The sequence below is a fragment of the Dipodomys ordii genome, unplaced genomic scaffold, assembly GCF_000151885.1.
Source record: "Dipodomys ordii isolate 6190 unplaced genomic scaffold, Dord_2.0 Scaffold9, whole genome shotgun sequence".
In the NCBI taxonomy this organism is placed as follows: Eukaryota; Metazoa; Chordata; class Mammalia; order Rodentia; family Heteromyidae; genus Dipodomys; species Dipodomys ordii.
In genome coordinates, this window is record NW_012267225.1 from 22,987,657 (window position 1) to 22,996,362 (window position 8,706).

An 8,706-nucleotide genomic window follows, 5' to 3' on the forward strand; every position below is an offset into this window, starting at 1 on the left:
AGAGCTTGAGTTTCCAGCTCTTTTAGTGTCTTAGAAACATCTGTAGATCTCTGCTGGTTATATAAGACACAGAGAGGGGTGTCCCTGAAGATACCAGATGCCAAGAAAAGAGGCTCACTATGGGGTGGACTCAGGTCAGAGTGAGTGGAGAGGGAGTGGAGGACTCCAGGAGAATTCCTGTGATAACATGAAACTGTAGTTTTGGCTTCCAGCCAAAGACAAGACAGAGTCTGATTATGCTGCATATTTTAGTATTCTCTTCCTAGTTCATTGCAAATGAGAAGACAAAAGGCTTCACTTTGTCACAGAAATCAATTTCTTAGCTGCCATTTCTGTTTAGCACAACCTTTGTCACCTATATCCTTCAAAATGCCACTTGTTAGTGTGGTTACCAAATGAATTTGAATCCAGGTTTAATTCTTTAGGAAATCTTCTTTTGCTTGTAAAGGGTATAAAAATAGGCATATGGATGAGCATATTAATCACAGCTACTATTTCCAGGGATTGAGCAAAAACAAGTATTTATGTTAATAGCATGTGTGGCTGAGCATACAAGTGTAGAAATATTCATGAATACCAAATTCAGCTCTTCTGCTACAAGAATATAAAGGAAAGAATAAATTATTCTAACAACACACTTCATTCAGTTTACCTTCCTTCCTAAGATTAAATTGTCATTCTTTTAATCAAGAATAAATATTAAAGAATACACACACACACACACACACACATATATCCAATCACAACCTGTTAGGGTCTGAATGAATCAGTCATGATACCTAGCCAAATTCTCTGGCTCTACCTCTAAATTGATCTGGAAGGCCCCAAGTGCACTCAGCTGGCCTCCATAGAGAATCAAACCTTATAGAACTATTACTTGTTTCCTTGTAGCAATATCTCTTGCAATCAGTTCCTTAAGGAGAAATTGCCATCAGTGGGCTGGGGGATGTATCATGGTAGAGCATTTGCCTACATCATGTGTAAAGCCCTAGGCTTAATCTTCAGCATTACAAAGAAAGGAAAAGAAAAGAAAACAAGCACCACTTATACAAAGCATGTCATAGCACATACACCAACCCCACAAAGCAATGGATATTGAGTATCATAAGGTAGAGAATATAATAAATTATGTCAGAATGGAGTTGAGAGAACTATTGCTCAACCTCTGTGATTTGAGTCTTTGAAGAATATTTTAGAGGCAAAGGAGGAGAAGTCTTGGAAATGATAAACCAGAGTCATGTATCCCACTCATATGAAACAGGATGAAACCAAATGTTTCAGATTTTTTATCTACTGTTTTTCCTCTTCTGAGTTTGGACAAACTTTTCCATCACAGGTACGAGGTGTGCCCAGGTCAGCAGACAGTTTTCTGTCTCTGAAGAAAGATCCTATTATTGGTACTTCTTAATTGTAACCATACTAACAATTTTTTTAGCAAATACCAAAACTGCTGTGAACAACATAGACGTTTTCCCCATCAGTCATAATAACAGAGGAATGCCACTTCCTATCAGCATGCCATATGAAGACCACAGAAGCCAAGGGTGGATCAGATACTAGACATCAGTTATGTTACCTCTTCTAGAACTGCGTCCAAGGCATAAAATTGGAAGGCTCTCCTGAAATGAACTGAGTTAACATTCAAAGGTTATGTCTCACCACATCATTACCCACTTCTTCCATTTTCACAGTGAAGTATTAATGAGCATAGAGATACAAACAAATAATTCCAAATTGCTAATTGGGGCATTTTGTATTTGTTGCACTGTTTACTGTCAGGTATAAAAGAGATAGACAAATTAAAAGTTTTAGAAAAGCCAGGCATTGGTGGCTCATGCCTGTAATCTTAGCTATTCGGGAGGGTGAGATCTGAGAATTGCAGTTCAAAGCCAGCCTGAACAGGAAAGTCCATAAGACTCTTATCCCCAACTAACCATCAGAAAACTGGAAGTGAGGCTGTGCCTCAATGTGGTAGAGCTCTAGCCTTGAGCTAAAGGGCTCAGGGACAGTGCCCACGCCCCAAATTCAAGCCCCACAACCAACAACAACAAAAAAGTTTTATAAATGCCATCCATCAGAGGCACAATCACATAGTGTATGTTTGTTCTACATTGATAGTAGTCAGAAGTGGGGGGGGGGAAGAGGGGGGTGGGGAAGGGGAAGGCTGCTGGGCACTAGTGACTCATTCCCGCATTCCCAGCTACTCAGGAGGCTGAGCTCTGAAGATCACAGTTCAAAGCCATACTAGGCAGGAAAGTCTGTGGGATTCTTATCTCCAATTAAATGGGGGAAAAGAATGGAAATGGAGCTGTGGTTCAAGTGGTAGTCTGCTAGCCTTGAGCACAAAAGTTCAATGACAACACTGAGGCCCTGAGTTCAAAACCTAGGACTAGCACACAAAACAAGCAAACAAAACCCTACAAGGCAGGTGCATTCACATCAACACCCCCAGAAGTCTGTGACTATTTGTCAATACTACATACCAGTATCAACTCACATGTACAAGCCCAGTGACAAAACACTCCTAGGACAGTACTCTTTAAGTACACCAACTTCATTTCTCATAGATGGACAAGAAATGAACCATAGGAGCCTCTAGATCCTAGCAAGTTTGTCCCCTAAAGCTTATGAAAGTTACTTTGAGTAGATGGAGTCTTATATAAATTCATATCATATCATATCATATTTCTTTTAGGAAACCCCAAAAAGTATGATTCATCCTGGGTTTTAGGCCTAGGAATCACTGAACTCATTATGCAAAAGCATTTCCAGACACAACTGTTCTGAGGTGTGGGAACAAAGTGCTGGACATTTCTTCTTCTCTTAGAATGTTGCCTTTTCAGCACTTTCTACAGTTACTCATGAGATCTCAAGTCTAAAGTAGGGAAGAGCTGGGTCACCAAGACCACTAGGAGAATTTATTACATCTTTACTAGAAAAAGAAATGAAATACTATTTAGCATTGGCCAGTCTTTGGCTAATTTTTGTTATTCTCAGTGTTTTCTGATCCAGCACTCACCAAACACCTACTAGGTGCTATACCTGCATTAAGTCAGTCTGTTCCTATAGCTCTAGGAAGCACACACCAAGATGGAACTTGATTTATGAGAAATTCAAAGCAAGGAGAGGTCACACTACTATGGAAAAGATAATGAGAGAAGTAAGTAAATAAGGTGGGAATAGTCTTAAAATACAATACGTGTGTGTGTGTGTGTGTGTGTGTGTGTGTGTGTATACACCAAGGTTCAAACTTAGGACCTCATACTCTCACAATGTTTTACTCATGGCTGGTTCTGTACTGTACCATTTGAGTGGTACCTCCAGTACAGATTTTTGCTAGTTAATTAAAATCTCTCGGACTTTTCTACCTGGGCTGACTTTGAGCTGCAATTCTTGGATTTCAGCCTACTGAGCAGCTAGTATTCCAAGCATGAAGCACTAGCACACATCTGGAAAGGCAATGAGATGTGCTTAGCCAAGGCTGCCCATCAAAGGCACCTGCATAGAGCATCCTCAGAGCGCTGCACCCTCAGAGGCTGGCTATAGCTATGGGATGCATGCTATGTCGGTGAGTGCTGAGATGTGTCCGTACAACAGATGGTGCAGGTCTTTGGTCCATGATGCCTTCTAGCTAGAGATCATGCTGATCTCTAAATGACCTGCAGAGCTTTAAATAAAGAATTATGAAGAGGAAGGCATGGTGACCCATACCTATAATCCCAGATACTCAGAAGGTGAAGGTAGGAGGATAAAAGTCTGAGGCTAGCCCAAGCCATAGAATAAAACTATCTAAAACCAAACTAAAGCAAAAAGGACTGGGAGCATGGTTCAAGTGGTACACAGCCTGTCTAGTGAGCACAAGGTCCCAAGTCCAAACCAAAGTACTCCTAAAAGGAATAAGAAATAATCACTAAACTCTAATACAGAGTGATGTGAGGATCTAAACACACTCTCCATGGTTTCCTGAGGTTTAGGGAGACACCAAGGAAGCCCAACCTCAGATGGGGTGTAACGAGACATTTCCAGAGGTATAGCTCAATCCTTGAGAGTAGGATCATTGATTGGTTTGCCCTGGCTGGGGCTGATGGGCTGTCCCAGGACAAAGAAATGCAGCTCATGGGGCTTCAGGCATAGAGAAGCCAGCTGTGAGAGTAGAGGCAGTGGCTCAGAGGAAGTCAAGCAGGACCTGCAGAGGCATTGGGATGCTGTGTGCAGCACTGGTCTTTGTGTTGAGATGCCAAGGGACAGGACACCAGGCTACTGTGGTTCTGAGCAGCAGGCTGGGGCAGAGCTTCCGCACAATTTTCACAGTCAACCACACATGCATAATTCCCCTGGGCACTTCCTCTCACTGTGTCCTCCAGTGCCCTGTCTTGAGGCTGGTCACCATGGTGTCCACCCTGAAGGAATGTCATCGAGTATTGAACAACAGGAGCAGAAGGCAATAATGTACTGATGACTGCAAAATGTGGGTTGACTCAGTAACCTGACTAAGTTAGAATGTTTTCAGAGTTCAGATTTTTTTTCTTTTTCTTTTCCAATATCAGGGCTTGAAGTTGGGGGCTGGCACTCTCACTTAGCTTTCTTGCTCATGATTGGTGCTATACCACCTGAGCCGTGCCTCTAGCCCAGCTTGTTGATGGTTATTTTGGAGGTGAAGTTTCATGGACTCTTCTGCTTAGACTAGCTTCAAACTACAGTTCCCCAGATCTGAGTAACTAGAGTTATAGTCATGAGCCACTGGTGCTAGCCAATGTGTAAACATATACATTATATATATATATATATATATATATATATATATATATATGCATACATATGGAGAGAAAGAAACAGAAAGAAAGAGGGAGGGAATGAGGGAGGGAGAGAGAGAGGAAAAAACTGATGCTTGGAGACATGAAGTAAGTTACAGGTTGTTTATTTAGTAAGCTAAAGAGTTTTGTTTCCAAAATGCCATCTTCCATGCCTCAGGTTTTTAACTGCCACCCGGCATTTATCATGATTCATCACAAAAGCACTAAAACCCTTTTCAAAATTCCCTGTTTACTGTAGAAAACTTTTCCTAAGGATAAGCCCTAGGAATTGTTACCATCAAAACAAATTGGGTTTTTGTAATTTTTTTTCACTTTTTTTTGTCAGATTCGAGAAGGCGTCCCTCCCTTGTAATAGTTTGTCTCCACTAGGAGGACAGGGACAGATTTTTAACCAGATGTGAAGGAAATAAACCTGCTTCATAGAAAAGGATCAGAGATGACAAGTAGTAGGGACTGATGTCAGAAGGAGCAGCTCAGGGCCCTGTGGTCATTTAGCCTAGGGGTGTGGGGACAGAGGAGGAGCAATGGCCCTGGGCATGATGGCCCTGGGGTAGCTAAAGGGTTTGTTTCTACAGAGAGACACCCAGCTTTTCTTTCTTTTCCCCTCAGGGCTGAATATGAGGAAATGAGCTCCATTAAAACCAGACAGATTGCTGCTGACTCTAAAGAAGAACTTCTCAGCCATTAAGATGATGAAATGCTGAATAAAGTTCCTTGGGAAGTGTTGACGTTTCTATTCCCTGAGATATTAAAAAAGAAAATCAAAACTATCTATCATGAATGATTTAGATGTTCTTCCCAGTGAAAATAAGTCTCTTAAGGTCCTTTCTGCCCCAGAATTTCAATAGGCCTGAACCACTTTAATTCTTCCTTCCAATAGAGGTAAATGCCATCCAAGGACATTGAGCCAACAAAGACCCAGTATAACTATTATTATTAATAAGAGTTCACATGCATTGTCTATTCACTGTGTCTCAGCTTTGCAACACCACAGCTTTGCATCATTATTTCCATACATATTGTGAAATTCCGAGAAGTCTAGTAACAAAGCAAAGAACTAGTAGACAGAATTCTAACCCAGAACCATCCATGTTTAATTGCAAATGGCCTTATAGAATTTTACCTTTAACTCTTTCAACAGATTTCTTAGCTGACATCCTGGGAGGTTTTCCTGCTATCCCTGGAAACTCTCCAGAACAACCTTGAAACCTGCCAAGTCTGATTTATATCACATTTCTAGGAAACTAGCAAATAGGGAGGCCACAAGTAGAAGAATAATTGTCAAAGGTAAGGAAGAATCATATAACTCTGCTTCCTGGGCCCTCATGGAATCACAAAGCATCAATTCTGCTCACAAAACTAAGCAGTGAGTAGGCATAAATGATACAGTCCCAGTTAAGCATGAGAAAAGACATGCTGGTGGTTTGGGATTAGACAAGTATAAAAGAAAGCAGAAGTACTGTACTAGGGTGTGCAGAAATTACCTCTGAACTGCACAGCCCCTGGTATGACTTTGAAGGCTCAAGTTGCTTTGACAATGCAAGAGCCCTCATTTGCGTGCCAATACTTTATATCTGAGGTCCCAGGACAAGGAAACAAATCTCTTTGATAGGGAAGACACCTTGACATAAGTGCTAAAGAGCATTTACTGAATGTGGTGTCTGCTGCCTCTCCCTGGAAGCCAGGTCCAGCAGGACTTCCCTGTGGACACCAGCTGGCTGCTTCAGCATCTCCATTACTCCTGGTCCAGATGACTTCAAGCTGGAATTTGGTTTATGAGGCTCTGACCTGCAACTTATGCCCTTAAACACTATTTGCCTTGGAAGACTTTTGCAAAATACGTATATGTGCCATCATCAAAACATGGTCTCTGCTCTGTACATCTTTCAACATTACACAAAATGAGGCTTTCCATGCTACCAAGGAGTTCCAGATGAAAATAGAAATGATGCATGAGGGTAAGAGCTCTGATGAAAGTATTCTGGATTGTTTATAAGCACAAGGAGAGCCCCTAGCTGTAGACATTAAAGCATGCTCTCAAGGGGTTGAAGACTGAACAGAACTTTCTGTTGGTAGCCCAAGCTTCTATAAAATATACTAGACCAGGTGACTAGGAGGTTGAGAATCAGAGTAACATACTCACAATTTCATTTAACCTTAATTTCTTCTTAACGGCCCCACGTTTAGGGATTTAGGACTTCAATACACAAACTCAGAGAGCACAATTCAGTCAATAACATCTTCAGAATGGAATTTGGAAAGTAGTTATGTTAAAGAGTGCATCCCAGGTTAACATACCAGTATGCACAGGTTTAAAGGTCCTGTGTATCAAGAATGTCCAGAGTAGTCCAACATGGTGGATGCAGATTCTAGTGAAAGCAGAAGGAAAATATGGAATGCTTTCTTTTTCTTTCCTGTTTTCCTTACCTCTTCCTTTCTTCCTTCCACTCTCCTTTTGCGTTACCATGATTTGAACTCAGGGCATCACACTTCCTAAGCTGACACTATATCACTTGAGCCATTACTCCAGCCTTGCTTTTTTGCTGGAGACTTTTGAGATGAAATCTTGGAAATTTTATCTAACAGGGATGACCTTGAACTGTTATCCTCCTACTTTCAGCCTGCAAGATTATCGGCATGAGATACCAGTGCTGGCTGGAATGTTTTCTATGCACATTGTATTTTACATACGTCATCCACTAGGGTGTGGGCAGAACTTTAAATAGAGGAATCAAACAGATTTGTATTTTCAGGGGAAAAAAGATTAGTTGGTTTTCATTTGGTGAATATATAGTAGGACAAAAGGAATTGGATTTGGGACGTAAGCCTGAAACAGTACTAGAAAAATGAAAAGGGGTTTTGCAAAGCAACAACAATAGCCAAATGGATGATGAAAGGTGTTGGAATGTGTTTAGGGGGCAGAATAATAGCAATGATTGACTCTAGAGAATGCAGAAGGGATACGTGTAGAGAATTTTCATTCTTTGGAATGGGTAAATGGGCGGTATTTATGTTACTGTATTGGGACTACAGTTGAGTTAGAACTGCATACTGTGTTTGTTGTTGGTTTGTTCTGTCCTCTGACTGCCCTGCTCTTCTGCTCTTTCCATAAATCTCATTAACATTTTAGTAGATGAAGACATGAAGGAAAGAGCAAAGATACAAACAGTGATCATAAAAATTAGTAAGAATTGACTTTGTCGGTGACGCCGGGGCGCCGCTGGACCAGCTGGAAGGCGTGCGTGCGGAACCTCTGAGCGACTGGGAAGAGTGGGCATTCTTGAGGCTATCTGCACCTTCTGACTGGGAAAAGATGGTCAACGTCTTAAAAGGAGTGCTTATAGAATGCGATCCCGCCATGAAGCAGTTCCTCCTGTACTTGGATGAGTCTAATGCACTAGGGAAGAAGTTCATCATTCAAGACATCGATGACACTCATGTCTTTGTAATAGCAGAGTTGGTTAATGTCCTCCAGGAGCGAGTAGGTGAATTAATGGACCAAAATGCTTTTTCTCTTACCCAGAACTAAAAATACTAAACATTGACCACTTAGGAATTATAAGCAGCAAATGTGAAAGACCATCCCCATTTCAAATCATGTAATCAGTTAAACCTAGCAGATTGTTTAGGAGCATGTTGTAGGAAAGACGGTGGGATCATATGTTCAAACAAAAAAACCCAAAGCCCTGAACTGATTGTGTTGTACTTTAGAAGTTAAAAAAAAAAAGAAACTTTTAACAGGGGGCTGTTCTTTTAGTAAAATAAAAATGTTTTTCTTATTTTTAATACATCAAAAATAAAATGGAATATGCCATTCCATTTTTCAGTGTAACTTAGATAATTATGTTACTTGTTCCTGTTCATAATTGTGAATTTTATAGTATGAATGCTG

At 40.9% G+C, this 8,706-nt stretch overlaps 1 pseudogene across 1 annotated transcript; it reads left to right on the top strand.

The window, feature by feature from the left end:
- Positions 1 to 8,023: 8,023 nt before the first annotated feature.
- LOC105980455 lies at positions 8,024 to 8,468 on the top strand (annotated as a pseudogene). The gene has a single exon (XR_001174742.1). The product of XR_001174742.1 is annotated as a general transcription factor IIH subunit 5 pseudogene (transcript).
- The last annotated feature ends 238 nt before the right edge of the window (positions 8,469 to 8,706 follow it).